Below are 15,941 nucleotides of genomic sequence, written 5' to 3'. Positions count from 1 at the left end.
TTTTTTTTTTTTTTTTTAAATATATCTACCTTACAACTTTTGCCAATTTAACTTTTTATAAATGTCCACCTCGTTTATTTAAAATCTGCTAAATGTGTCTTTGGATTATCAATTTGTTTTCCTTTTCTTGTTTTGATCAGAGGATAATGTCTTTTAAATATTTGAAGATATGAAATCACATTCATAAAACTCTTTTGGAGACTGTATTTGTCTCTCTGCGACTCCTATGGGACACCTATGTGCAACATGATATGAATTCAAAGTATGTAAAATTTTACCTCATATGCTCAAACTCAAATCAAATTGAATTCTTGGCTCATGACACAGTAATGATGCATAATTTAAATTTCATTACTTAGTGTTACTGTACATCAAATATTTCTGGGTTTTGACCTTCTGAGCATATGGTTTGACTCTACATCCCCACACACTTGAAATTCCAAATGGTCATGTGACTTGCTCTGACCAACAAAATGTGATTAGAAACAACAGTATACTTAGGTAAATATGTCCATCAATGAATTGGATATACAGTCATTCTTTCAAGATACTGCAGTTTGGTTCCTGACCATTACAATAAAGCAAATATTATACTAAAGCAATTCAGAAATTTTCTTTTTGGTTTCCCAGTTAATATAAAAGTTATGTTTTCACTTTAGTGTAGTCTACTAAATACAAAGCAAAGATGTCAGCTTGAGGACTAAGGTGCACCTGATCCAAGCCACGGTATTTTCAATAACCTCATATGCATGTGAAAGCTGGACAGTGAATAAGGAAGACAGTAGAAGAATGGATACTTTTGAGTTATAGTGTTGGAGGAGAATATTGAAAGTGCCATGGGCTGCCAAAAGAACCAACAGATCTGTGTTGGAAGAAGTGCAGCCAGAGTGCTACTTGGAGACCAGGATGGCCCAACTTTGTCTCTTATACTTCAGAATATTGTCAGGAGGGACCAGCTGCTGGAGAAAGATATCATGTTTTGTAAGGAGGAGGGTCAGAGAACAAGAGGAAGACCCCCAGTGAGATGGATTGGCAAAGTGGCAGCTTCAATAGGTTCAAGTGTGGCAACAATTGTGAGGTTGGTCAAGGACTGGGCAGTGTTTTTTTCTGTGGTGCACAGGGTCGCTATGAGTAGGTACTGACTCCATGGAACCTAACAACAACAACAACAACAACAACTAAATGTGTAATGGCATTATGAGAAAGTTTGAATTATTGTGAGAATCACCAAAATGTGACTCAGAGACACAAAGAGAACACAAGCTATTGGGAAAATGGCACTTATAGACTTGCTAGACACAGTGTTACCACAAACCTGTAATTTGTGAAAAACACAGTATCTGGGAAGCACAACAAACTGCAACAAAAAAAGATTTACCTGTATTAATTGAAGGTTAAGGTGGAGGTGTTTTTAGAGATGGAACTTTGGAATTAATCAGCAGAAATCTTAAAACATTTAAGAAAATGGGATTGAAAAGGAGAGCATGGGATTGAAAAGGAGAGCAAATAAAATGCCGAGGTCAGTTGTCCAAGGAAGAGGCTAGGGGAGAACCAAATTTCACAGTAGAACTCTTCAATACAGTGTTCAAAAAACTAAATCATTAACTGTAGCTAGTCTGAAGTTTGTCTTGTGTTTTGAGTTCTTTCCTTGAAATGTTTTCGTTTCTAGAATTTATAAGTAATTTTTAAAACCTTCTCAACCTGCTTTTGTTTCTCATCTACCTATTTTTGTTCCAATTTCCTGGATTATTTTTTTAATTGGAGCATTTGTCTTTTTATATAAGTTTGAAGATATGGAAATGCTTATTTTGAAGACCTTTTCATATTGCTTTACTGTTGAACTAATTCTATCATTTTGACTGTTAAGTGCCTTGGAGTCAGTCCTGACTCGTCGTGACCCAGTAAAGGGTTTCCGAGGTTATAAATCTTTGTGGGAGCAGAAATGCTCATCTTTTTTTCAGGAGAGCAGCTGGTGAGCTCAAACTGCCAATCTTGTGCTTCGTAGTCCAGTACTTATTATCCTACAGAGTCACCGTGCCCTCATATTGATTGTTGCTGTTGTTGCTATGTGCTGTGGAGTCGGTTCCGACTCATAGCCACCTTGTACAGGGTTTCCGAGGCTGTAAAGCTTTACTGGAGCAGAAAGCCTCATCTTTCTCCCACGGAACAGCTGGTAGTCTCGAACTGCTGACCTTGCGGTTCGCAGCCCGATTCGTAACCACTATGCTACCAGAGCTCCTTTCACATTGATTAGAACGCATAAAAATACAGTCTATAGCAGAAAAAGGAATCCTGTGTGGCATTGTGGGATAATGCACTGGATGGCAAGGTGGGTTTGAACCACAAGATCGGTTTGAATAACAAAGTCAGTGGTTTAAATTCACCAGCTGCTGCTTGAAAACTCTATATAAGGTCACTATGCATTGGAACCGATTCAATGGCACTCAACAATAAAAACAACATAGTAGAAAAAAACTCTTGGCAATATCAAGCTGAAACGTTTCTGTCTCAATTTTCTTGGGTTGTGTATATATATATATATATAAATAAGGACACCTGGTGGCATTGTAGATAAGCAGTAGACTGCTAACTACAAGATTGGCAGTCCAAACCATAAGCCACTCTGAGAAAGAAAGATGAGTCTGCTCTTGGAAAGATTTACAGCCTCAGAAAGCCTGTAAAGAGTCACTGTGAGTAGAATCAACTTGACAGTAGATTTGGATTTTGGTTCTTTGTATACATAAATGTATATATATTTGTATATATAAATGTATATATTTTTGTTTAATATTCAAAATGTATCTATAGAAGATGCATGAACTGATGGCATTGGTTGCCTAAGGAGAGTAGAATCACTTGGGGAGCAGGAAAGGAAAGAAGAATTTTCTAAATGACTTTATATCTTTAATAATTTTACTGTGAATTGAGTGAAGGTTTACAGAGCAGATCATCAGGTTTATTTTTGACATTCATGCATTGATTTGTTTCAGCTAACTGATTGCATTCCTCTCAAAGTTATATCACGTATCCCACTGCCTTCCTTTGTTTCTTGTTTCCTTCCTTCTTTTCTAACTCTTCTGAACTTTGCCCTTTTGATTCAAATGGTTGATTATTCTGAGGTGTGCATATTTCATTAGGGTTGTTGTTCCCTTATAGATCTATCTATTGTTTGGCTGAAAATGAGCCATGGAAGTGAGTTAAGTTCCAGGCCTGAAGGGTGACTAAGGGCTGTTGTCTGAGGATTCTACCAGTCTCTATCCCAGCAGTATGTCTGGTCCTTTTTATGGTTTCAGTTTTGTTCCAATTTTCCCCCCAACTCTATTCAGCTATTCAGGACCGTTTAACACTATCTCTTTCAAAACAGTTGGTAGTAGTAGCTTGGTACCATCTAGTTCTTCTGGTGTCAGATTTGTAAAGACTATTAGTACCTGGACTAATTGTTTACATGGGTCTTTTATTTTCATTTCTCTTCTTTCCTCTGGACAGGAGAGACTAATCGTTGCACCTTAGATGGTCGCTCATTAACTTTTTCTTTTTTTGCCAACCTCCCTTTTATTGTATATTGTCTTCTCCTTCACACAAATTAACATGCATCTACCCACTAGCCATCTTTCCTCCCATCCCTGGTAACCTTCAAAGAATGTTTCTTTTAGCATGAAAACTTATTCTTGACTTTTTGCAACAGTGATCTCATACAGTATTTATCCTTTTGTAAGTCATGGTATTTTCTATCATCTCATATGCATGTGAAATTTAGACAATGAATAAGGAAGACCATAGAAAAATTTGAATTATGGTATTGGAAATGGTTATTAAAAGTATTATGGACTTCCAGAAGAGCAAACAAATCTATGTTGGAAGAAGTACAGCCAGGATGGCCAGACTTCTTCTCTCATACTTCCGACATGTTATCAAGAGGAATCAGTCCCTGGAAAAGGGCATTATGCCTGGTAAAGTTGAGGGTCAGCAAAAAAGATATGAATTGGCACAGTGGGACCAGCAATGATTCTGAGGATGGCAATCAACCCTTATGGAAGCAGCACTCAAGAAATCAAATGACATTGCATAAGGTAAATCTGCCACAAAATACTTTGTTAAGGTGTTACAGGGCAAAGATGTTGCTTTCAGGACTGATAATGTGTCCTAAGCAGCCATTTGAGTTTATATGGTATACATAGATAGGTAATTTTCAAAAATCTTATATTTAAAAAAAAAATCCTGTGTGCAATTTTGACTCATATTGAAAAACTCATTTGAGAACAACAGCACAGTGTTTTATAAGAAAGATGTATAATACGTGCTTGACCCAAGCCATGGTATTTTCATTTGTTTCATATGCATGCGAAAGCCAGACCATGAATAAGGAAAACCAGAGAATAATCAATGCATTTGAATTATGGTGTTGGTGAAGAATATTGAAAGTACCATGAACTAGCAGAAGAATAAACAAATTTGTCTTGAAAGACGTACAGCTAGAAAGCTCCCTGGAAGTGAGGATAGTAAGACGTTGTCTTACATGCTTTGGGCATGTTATCAGGAGGGACCAGTCTAAAAGGAACATCATACTTGGCAGAGGGTCAGTGAAAAAGCGGAAAAGCCCAATAAGATAGATGGACACAGTGGCAGCAACAATGTTCTCAATAATTATAATAACTGTGAAGATGGCACAGGACCCGGAAGTGGTTTATTTTGTTGTGAATAGGGTCATTATAAATTGGACCTGACGCTATGACACTTAAACAACAACAACTTTTACATGCAGTGGAAGCCAAAAAAATTGTGTGACTTGCTTTATTGCAATATCGGGAATAGAATCTCCAATATCTCCAAGGTATGTGTGTATAGAGATCTTGTTTAATTTCTTTCTATAATGCCTTTTTGTACTTGGGTCTTGAATACCTACTATTGGATTTATTCCTAGGCATCCTAGTATGGCACTGTAGGTAAAGCACTGGACTGCTGACCACAAGGTTGGTGGTTCAATCCCACTAGCTGCTCTTCGGAAACCCTATATAGGGTCACTATGAGTTGGAACCAATTGGACAACACTTAACAACAACAATGACAACATTGCACACTTTAGGGAGCCCTGTGGCGCAACAACTAAATGGTCTGATGGCACTGTAGGATAAGCACTGGACTGCTAACCCGAAAGTCAGTTGTTCACACCAATCAGCTGCTTGGTGGGAGGCAGTTGTTGTCTGCTCTTGTGAAGATTTCCAGTCTTGGAAACTCTGTAGGGTCGCTATGTGTCACAATCAACTCAGTGGTAGTAGGCTTAGTTTTTAATTTGGTATTTACCTAGTAGTTTATTCATTTTACTTGTATTTTCAAACATATTAATAATATAGTCTAGTGTTCTTCTTAATTGTCTGTAGTGATGTTCTCTTTTGTATCTTTGATATTGGTACCTATTGTCTGTTTTCTTGATTTACCTTGATGGTGGTTGAGTCCCATTGAATGAGTTCCAGCACATAGCATCCCTGTATAGAGTTTTTCAGGCAGTAAACCTTTACAGGAATGGTAAGCTTCATCTTTCAACAGCAGAGCGGCTGGTAGATTCGAATTGCTGACCTTGCAGTTAGCAGCCCAACATGTAATCACTATGCTACTAGGGCTCAGGTATATAATTTATTTTTAACATTTTTTTCCCCAAAGAATCAAATATTGATTTTATTGATTTTCTCTACTGTACATTTAAAAATTTCATTTATTTCTAATCTTTATAATGCTTCTACCTATATTCTTTGGATTTAGTTTGATGTTATTTTTCTAACTTTTCTTTTTTATTGTTGTTCTTATTTTTCTAATTCCTTGAGATGGGTTTTTAGATCACTCCTTCTCAGTGATCTTAGATCATTTCTTCTTTTCTAATATATTTATTTTAGGATAAAATGCCCTTTCTAAGTATAGTTTCAGCTTAATGCCAGAAGGTTGAACTTACTGAATTTTAAATTAAATTATCATTAATTTAAAAATAGTTTCTGGTTTCATTTGTGATTCTTTCTTTGACTCCTAAATTTCTTAGTTTCCAAGTACTTGGGGATTTTTTAATCATCTTTCGTTACTGAGTTCTAAGTTAATTTCCCTGAAAAATTTCAGTCCTTTGAAATGAATTGAGACTTATTTTATGGTCATTCATTTGATAAATTTTGATAAACATTTCATTGCACTTGAAAAAGTTTATTCTGCTGTTCTTGATGTAAGAATTCATGAAAATATGGTTAAGCCAGTTAATTTTATTGCTCTAATTTTTTATTGCTTATTTTATTAGTTTCTGAGAGAGGTTTCTTAAAAATTTCCAATGCGATTGTTGAATTATTTACCAAGTTTTCTTTTTAATCTTATTGACTCTATATATTTTACTTCTACAAATATTTTAAACCAAAAAGATGTTATTATTGCTTTATATAGCTAGTATTCATTTATATTTACCCATTTATCCGCCCTTTATTTTGTTCTTCAATCCTTTCTATACCAACTGGAAAGTTCCTGATCTAATCTGATCTCGGAAGCTAAGCAAAGGCTGGCCTTGTTGGTACTTGGATGGGAGACCAAATGGCTATACTGGGTGTTGCAGGCTTTTAAAAGGTAGTGGATTACACATTGGGTTGCTAACTGAAAGGTCAGCTTTTCAAATTCACTGATTGCTCTGTGGAAGAAAGAGGAGGCTTTCTGCTCCCATAAAGATTTACAGCTTCAGAAACTGTATACAGGGCAGCTATTGATTATCGTATTGGAGTTATTGACAGAGTTTGAGTCGATTTGATAGCAGTAGGTATTTGGGATAATTTTTCTTCTATCTAAGGAAGTCTCTTTATGTTTTGAATTCTCAGATGAAATTTTCCACATCATTATTTATTTTTTAAGCATCATATATTTAAATTAAAGTTTGTATATGAAATCTGGATCATATGAGTCTTTCTATTGTCTATTTTTCTCCTAGTTCTGTTTCTTTATATGCCTAATAGTTTTTATTTACTGATGCTGACATAGTATATGAAAAACTATAGAGGCTCTGAAATAATGTCATGTTCTTTCCAAGAGGATTCACTCTACCTTCTGGCAGCCAACTGAGTAAGGACAGATCCTTTAATTTATCAGAAATTGAGGTGATTCTAGGTTGTGGTTTTGATTTTGTTGTTGTTGTTAAGTTCCACTCATAATGACCCTATAAAGGGTTTCCAAGGTGCGGCTTGTAAGTTTGAACTGCCAACCTTGCAGTTCAAACTGACCTTGCAGTCCATCACATTACTCTGCAGAGCCACAACAGGACTTATTTCAGGTTTTTTCCATCCTGAAAGTGTCCAGCTAAGAACAGAGTATTTTACAGGGCCCTCCTACTTGACATGTCCTACAGTCTAATTTTTGTGTTAATAGCAATATGAAACTGTGGAAACCTCCACTGAGCATCTCTGTCTCTTTTTCATTTTTTCCTTTTAGCTTCTTAGCTCTTGAAGTTTACAAATTGTCAAATGTTATAAGGAAAACTTGTGTGAGTGTCACTTCTTTACTTCCCTTTACTCAGGGATCTTGGCTTTGCTGACCTTTTTTGGCTCCTCTAACTCCAAAATTTAAAAGAAGACACAAATAGAAGAATGTATACTTGTGAATTATGGTGTTGGTGAAGAATATTGAGTGTGCCATGGACTGTCAGAAGAATGAACAGATGGAAGTGAGGAGGCAAAACTTCATTTCATGTACTTTAGACATGTTACGAGGAAGGGTTAGTCCCTGGATAGAGATGTCATGCTTGGTAAAGTAGAGAGTAGTGAAGAAAAGGAAGAAAGTTAACCAGATAGACTGACATGGTGACAGCAACAGTGGGCTCGAACACTTTCTACATCCTGTTTAAGAAATCTTTGCTTATCACAAAGTCATGAGAATATTGTTCTTCCATGAATTTCATTGTTTGACTTTTTACATTTAGATCTACAATGTACATGGAACTGGTAGGTGTGCATGGAGTGAGAAGGAGTAAAATTTATTTAATTTTCATGTGGGATCTGTTGGTGCAATGATTAAGCACTTGACTGCCAACCAAAGGTTGGCCAAATAATTGTGATGATGGTAGAGGATCATGCAGTGTTTCATTATCTTTGACATAGATCACTATGCGTTGGAACATCACCTAACAACAATAGCAAGTGTGTGGAAGTCTTAACAATCTACTTAATTGGAGACTATTTAAAATTTTATTGATTCTTCAAAAAAATGTATTTCACAATCAACCCTACTTCTTATAATGTAGCTTTCTAAGAAACACTTCATATCAGCATCCTCCTAAAGGGACAAATAAGAGTTGTTTGTGGATGGTGATTTTTCCTTAGGCATTTGTTTGATTGAAGTGATCATGTTGGATAGCATTCTGTATCCGTAAACTGGACAATCAAGAGTAACATCCACCTCAGCAATAGCCCTAAAGGAAGCAGACTGTCAGGAACAGTAATGATAACTGACAGCCCTAGGGGAGGAAAAGAATTTTATGAAAGAGTTGGTGCTCTTTTAAAATGAATCTGGTTGGCAGTCTCTAGAAGAAAGAGTTATCTCAGCCAAAAATTGAAATACCAAATTGGATACCAAATAATGTGTTTTACATTTTGAAAATTGCCATCATTTTTCTTTTTGTCATCTTAAGTAAATAACAAGTAAGTAGCGTAAAAATGGTCCTGCCTGTCTGAAGTCAAAAAAATAGATAAGCTTTGTTTTCAATTCAGTTTCTATGTTATTGTTAAAAAGAAAAGTTCTTATGGTCTTATACAGAACTAGATAACAATATTTAATTTCTAAGATGAATTTAATTAAATACCTTTTGTGAAAATTTGCATTTTCATTTATCTGGTTATGTTTTTACCTGACATGGAATCTGTTATTTTCTTTTCCATTCTACTTTGAGAGCTGGTTCAGATTTCACCATCTTGAGAAAGGTACTTCTGGTTTTCATACCTGTATTATGATGCCATTGTTGTTGCTAAGTACCACTGAGTCGGTTCTGACTCACAGTGACCCTGTACAGGGTTTCTGAAGCTGTAAATCTTAACAGGAGCAGAAAGCCTCAGCTTTCTCCCACGGAACGGCTGGTAGTTTTGAACTGCCGACCTTGAGGTTCACAGCCTGATTTGTAACTACTATGTTATTACAGCATTACTCATTCTTATTTATTGGTGTTTAGTATTTTAAATTGCCTCATATGCACACAAAAGTGGCATAATGTATAAGGAAGACAGAAGAAGATAAACTGATGCCCATGAAAAAGTGATACATTCTTATACTACTGACAAATGCCTATGTGTCCTTTAGCTAAGTCAAAATTATTCATCCTTAGATCTTCAGGGTGGTTCCAAAATGGCACATTTGAGTCCTTAGTGAATACTTTTGTAAGCAGCAGTAGGTTTTATTGGGAGGATATTACATATTAGATTGAGATTTCTTTTATTTATTTTTAGTTTTTCCCTTTTGTTGTTGAAGATAAAAATTTAGAAGATAAAATTTTATAGGTGGACTATTACTGATAACCATAAAAAGTTAAATGTAAAACATATTCTATTTATTATTATGAAATTCCATAATTGCATTTAGATTTTTTTTTTTTTTTTTAGAGAAAAAGTTATGATTATAATTTTTTTTTCAATTGCATCTTTCTTCCTTGTAGTTGTCACCTTTTTGGGCATAGATGTTTGTTCTTTTACTCTGTTTCCACTTACTAAGATTTCATTGAATTGAATACTGCCCTCATTAACATGCTGTTGCTGTTGTTGTTAAGTGCTGTTGAGTCTGTTCTGATTCATAGCGATACTGTATAGACTTTCTCCTGAGCATCTCTTGGGTTTGAACTGCTGATTATGTGGTTAGCAGTCTAGTGCTTATTCTAAAATGCATATCTTTTATTCCTTCCAGGGCACTGTTACTTTAAATGCCAGTTCCTTAGAATTCAGCCAGTTCCATTTATTTTTTGCTAAGTAATTGTGTGTCATAACTATTCATGGAGTCCAACTGTAGACTCTAAGTGTCTTTCAAATCTAGGGCCAAATCAGAAAAGACATGGGTGTGGTGCTGCCATCCAATCCTGCTTTCTACAGTCGACATCTCTTGTGAATAATGACATTCCAAGTTGCTGGGCCAGAATGGGTTTCATAAGTCTTTCAGTATGCTGCTCTAGGCTGTCATTATCAACTGGTAGAATCTGGCATATCAAATGAAACCTGTATGCCAACTTAAGTCTTCTATTTTCTGTTAGGAAATAGTATGTTATGCTACATGGAATCTAAAAATGCTGCTCAAACCTACATTTATTATAGTTAGCTTTTTTTTTTTTTTGGTGAAGTTTTACTTTATATATATATATAATTAAAATAGAGTAAGCATAAAACAAAGAGCATCAGAATAGTGTCCATGCCATTTTGTCAGCAAGGAGGACTCAGGAAATGATTCAAATTCCCAAGAAGACATTCTGAGACAATTACAAGTATAACTCAGTTATACAATGCCCAAATTTGGTCTTAGCCTACTTAATCTACAAATGAAGCAAAAGGAATTAAAGGTTTATCCTGTTGAGTTTAAGATTTTTTACATTAAATATACAGAAATTCATTTCTCACAAAGTGATACTGGTAAATCAAACTTTTAGAAAAGAGGTTTCCATTAAGCAATTGTACTAGAACACCTCAAAACTGCACAGCTATACAATAGCTCCTAAGTGCCATTACATTGTTCTGGTTTAGTATATATTGCAGCTGAATAGAGAACTACATTTTGGACTTTAAAAAGGCAGCAGTAAATTATATTTGGCTTTTATTTTAATACTTGAATGTGGTTAAGACAACCGTTGAAGCACAATAAATGAAGGTAGTTAAAATGTAATGATAATCACAACCTTTCACAGTCTCCATACTCTAATGCTTACATGAAATGAAGCCAATGTTACTTAGTTCGTGTTTTACACACAACTGAAAAAAAATTAAATGCTATCATTCTAAATGTAATATTAATAATGTAAATAGAGAAATAAAGTCATATGAACAACACTATTCCAGATCTTGGATAAAAGTGACTGATGCTAACACAAAGCTAAGCCTTTCTCAGTCATCTTCATCCTAATGGCTTATGGAAGCAGCAAGTTTCCAGTGATGGTCAGTACACCTGTGAAACCAGGATAAAACTACAGCGATCTTCAAGTGTGAACAAGAGACAGGTCAGAGGGTAGGATTCCCAGCCACATAGAAGGGAGAAAGGTAGGTCCTCATGCAGCATGTGCTCAGTGGCTCCTGGAAAGCTTCTTGTGCATAATACAGAGTTGCTGGAGAAGTAAAGTGGAGAAATTCAGCTATGTCTCTATTAGGAGACTCGGCTTTTAAACCTCAGGAATGGTATGATCCATCAGGCTTTTCATAATGCTTGGTGCCACCCGTTTAATAATATGTTCAAAGATGAAAGTAGGCATGATTGCAATAGTAACTTCAGTCCCAGATGTTGATAGTAGGTCTGCAATTTGAGAGTCCTTTAATCCAATGATATTCTTCCATTGATTTTCCAGATACAATGTTGAGTGAGAAGACCATTTCTGGCTGCAGAACTATGGATGTTATTTTTCCATTTTTAAAGATAAAACCAACATTTCCAGCTCTATTTTTATGCATGGTAATAGTCTGTTCAAAGGGCCTGTCATGAACGATCATGGTAATCTTCTCTCCAAATGCCTGTTTGAGCACTTTGTGTCTTCTGTCCAAGCTCCAGCCAGCACAGTTTTCACCATTAATCTGGAATATCTGATTAATGTCAGGCCAACCAAAGATGATGGAGAATTAGCTTAGACTAGCTGAACAACTACACTATTATCTATTGATTTAAGCCTGAGGACAATTTTTTCATCGTGATCCTTACACAAAATAACTTCACAAATCCCTTGCTTAATTTCTGCTTTTCGAATTCCAGCATCATTACCAGTTACAGGAGCCACCATGTGGTTCATACTGGAAGGGGTTGCTACCACCCCCTGCCAAGGAGCTCCTGGAACCATGACCGTACATCTGCACATATTTCTTCTTCATTTAGATTCAGACCCGTGTACTGAGAGAGCTCTGGATACAGTTCAGGATAGAGATTTCCATCTTGAGAGATGGGAGCAGAAGCTTGTGACAATGTTGCTGGGTTGGCAGGGTTTGCACAAAAGGCAGCTTATGCCTGAATTATTTTGTCAACTTTCAGGTCTTCAAAAGATGGGTGCAAAGACATTTTTGCAGAACTTTTCTAGGTCGTAGGGATCCGCTCACAACTGCCTCCTCAAGGTCCAGGAACATACTTTCCAGACAGCACTTTAAAAAAAAAAAGTGTGGTAATTAAAAAACTTCCTCATACTTCCAGGAGAAAGGTTACATGATAGCCAGTAAACACAAGAACTGGTTTTAAACCTCTTCTAATAGATCAATGAAAATTTGCTTTTGTAAATTCCCTTCTGAAAGCCGCCAATCAATGACAGCCTCGTGTTTCTTTCTTCCTTTGGAATTATTTAGTAGGGGACAGAAACATAAGTGTTCATGGAAACATGCAGCAGAGAATATGAATTTTTCTGAGAAACCAGATATACATTTATAGGAGGAACTATGTCTGGATAATGATGATACCACTATATTACCACTTCGTGGGACTTTAGGATGAGCACTGGACTATTAACTGCAAAGTTGGTGGTTCAAACCCACCAGCTGCTCCATGGAAACTCTATACAGATTTGCTATGAGTCAGAACTGACTTGATGGCTCTTAACAACAAAAACATCAATATTTGAGGTATTAATTGCTATATATGTTGCCTGAAATTGTAAACTCACATCTGAAAGTTTGAATTTTTTTTTAGAGGGATGTATACATCTGGGAAAATAGTAACTGCACAGTTCTTTCTGATCATTTTTCAGAATGTAAGTCGGGCCATTAGCACTAAACATCTAAAGAAAACTGTGGCATGATGTGATGATTATTTGATGCTGTATCAACTCCAGGAAAAGAGAGAAAAATGGAAAAGAAAGATGATCATATTAAAGATAACATAGTTATTAATATAATTATCATTGCATTAAAATACTATTAAGACTAAATAAGATTAAATTATAATATTAAAGAAAGATCAATGGTACCAAGATTAACAGCTTGCCTCCAGACTGAATTTGGGGTGAAGTTGTAAAATTCATGATTTCTCATTGTACTCAATCCTCTTAAACCAAACTGTTACACTTTGTACTCAGTGTCACCTATAATTTATCCATGGTGTCCTCATGGCTGTAATTTATCCTGTAAACCTTGTTTGAACTACATGTTTTTTAAAAACTTTTTTTTTTTTTTTTTTTTAAAGAAGCCTTCTTTCAATGTGCCAGAGTAGGATTTTATATCATTATTAGAGGGAAGCTTGTTAGCAGTAAGCGAGTGCAGAGATGAAAGTGAATGTTCTCAGATGGGCTGTCTGTTCTAAATGCTATTTACTAGGAAATGTTGGCTGCTTCTGGGAAGTCTAAGGGGCCTCAGGGGTTTTCAGAGCACATACTGAGTAGACAGGGGGTGACGGGTTTTCAATGGGCTTAATCCTGGCGTGTTGCCTACCCAGTGCTTGCACAGCTCCAATAGGAAATGACAGGTGTGTTAAAGCATGAGGCAAGTATGTGACATGACTTTGGACAGATGCCTCAGAGTGCTGGCTATCTTGGGCATTGCTTATGCTTTCTTTAACCATGGTACCTGCTTTTCTTCACAAGGTAACCAATTCTAGTTCTTGATGAATTTTTTTTAAAGGAACATATTTACATCTTTTTGTTGTACTTACATGAGTCACGTGCAGTGGCATCTGTTGGTTGTATTTGTGATGGGGCCAAGAGAGAGACAATATACCCACAATTTTCTCATTTAATTATAAGGGAAAGAGCAGATCATCCTTGTGTCACATGCTCTGGATTCATGACATTTCTAGCATCTGGCACTGCATGTGGTGCAGTTAGGCTCATATGGCTGTGCAGCAGGAGGAAGATGCCCAAGGCAGAGAGAAATTGAAAACAAGATTACAGATAGAGCCAAACAAGCGGCACATCATTTTTGGAAACACTGAAATATTGAACAGAGCCTTGACTCAGGCAGCAGATTGGCTGCACATGGTCTTTACTGATGCTGGTGGTTAATGTAGCAATTAAGAAAAAAGGAGAAGAAAACATATTGAGCAAATACCCTGATAAGAGGGCAAGAAATAGCTGAAAAAGGAGGTGGTGTTGCTCATATTTCTGTTTACTTGTACAATGGTGCTAGAAAACACATCTTGCTTCTTACTGGCAAACTAATGCGCATTTAGAGCTTAGATTTCTTTTGCCACATCCTAGGATTACTTCCTTCTCATTGTGTTCAGGTATACATGAAATGATGATTACACAAGGAGAAGGTATAAAACCAAATGAAGGGGAAAGGCTTGAGTACATCAAAACAAACATACTCTGCATGTTTTTGGAAAAGCACCCAATTCTGTTGCAAGTAGAATATCACAGAAAGGAGAGAGTTTGGAAAAAGAGAGTAATTGGTATGATCTTAAATAGTACTTTTCAAATTCTACCTGTGCCAGAAAAAAGCCAAGTTCCCTTTGATTTATCTTTCTATAAATGTGAAGAACCCAAGGACTCAGATTCACAACATAGTTGGCTTCTAATTTTCAAGCATGTTCTTTCAACAAGAGAAACAATAGGAAAACAAATGGTCTTGTGTTGTTATCCCTTAGAATAATCTTTGAGAACCAGGAACGTTCCTGTTTCTTCCCTCTGGCATCTTTGATTCAGTATATGGTGTAGCTAACGTACTACAAGTTCAATTTTGCAAGAAAACTTTAAGTGTCTTTCTGCCTTCCTGAGGAAACAGGGTGAAATAAAACATATTTATTTTGCAAGCCACAATAGGATTAAAAAAATGGATAAATATTTTGGAATTAGGTCTCTCAGCAAACAGTAATAGATTCATAACCACTACGTTACCAGAGCTCCGTATATATAGGGTTATCTTCTTTCTCCATCAGAGTTTGAACCACCTGTATTGAGATTCATTAAGGAGCTCTGGTACCGTACTGGTTACGAATCGGGCTGCGAACCTCAAGGTCAGCAGTTAGAAACTACCAGCTTTTCCTTGAGAGAAAGATGAGGCTTTCTGCTCCCATAAAGATTTACAGCCTCAGAAACCCTGTACAGGGTTGCTATGAGTTGGAATCGACTCCATGGCACACAACCACCACCACACTGAGGTTGGAGTCGTGGTATGGTGTTGTAGGATAAGCACTAGACTGCTAGCAACAAGGTTGACAGTGCAACCTACCCACCAGCCACTCCTCCGAAATCCTACGTAAGGTGGATATGAGTCCGAATCAACTCAACGGCACTTAACACCAAAATACACTGAGGTTAGCAGTCCAACACTTATCCCATTGTGCCACTGTTGTTGTTGTTGTTAAGTGCTGTCGAGTCGATTCTGACCCATAGCGACCCTGTACAGGGTTTCCCAGACTGTAAATCTTTATGGGAGCAGACCGCCTCATCTTTCTCCCGCGGAACCGCTGGTAGAAACAGAACTGTCGACCTTGAGGTTCGCAGCCCGATTCGTAAACACTACGCTACCAGAGCTCTTTAAATGTAGCTACTGTTGTTGTTAAGTGCAATCAATTTGATATCTCTTAGTGACTCTGTATAGGGTTTTCAAGGATTGACTGGTGGTTTTGAACCACTGATTTTGTGGTTAGCAAAGTGCTTATCCTACAGTACCTTACCAGGATTGTTGTTATTAAGTGCTGTCGAGTCATAGTAACCCTGTGTAGGGTTTCCCAGGAATCACTGGTGAGTTCAAACTGTATACCTTGTGGTTCAAACTGACCTTATGGTCTAGTGCATATCCTACACCTACAGTGCCATGTCAGGACCAGGGTCAGACAACATTTAG

The 15,941-nt window shown here is 36.7% G+C and overlaps 1 pseudogene; it reads right to left on the bottom strand.

The window, feature by feature from the left end:
• Positions 1–11,350: 11,350 nt before the first annotated feature.
• On the bottom strand, positions 11,351–12,231 carry LOC102835381 (annotated as a pseudogene).
• Positions 12,232–15,941: the final 3,710 nt, after the last annotated feature.

Source organism: Chrysochloris asiatica, unplaced genomic scaffold, assembly GCF_000296735.1.
Source record: "Chrysochloris asiatica unplaced genomic scaffold, ChrAsi1.0 scaffold00012, whole genome shotgun sequence".
Lineage (NCBI taxonomy): Eukaryota > Metazoa > Chordata > Mammalia > Afrosoricida > Chrysochloridae > Chrysochloris > Chrysochloris asiatica.
This window is presented reverse-complemented; position numbering and strand designations above follow the sequence as displayed.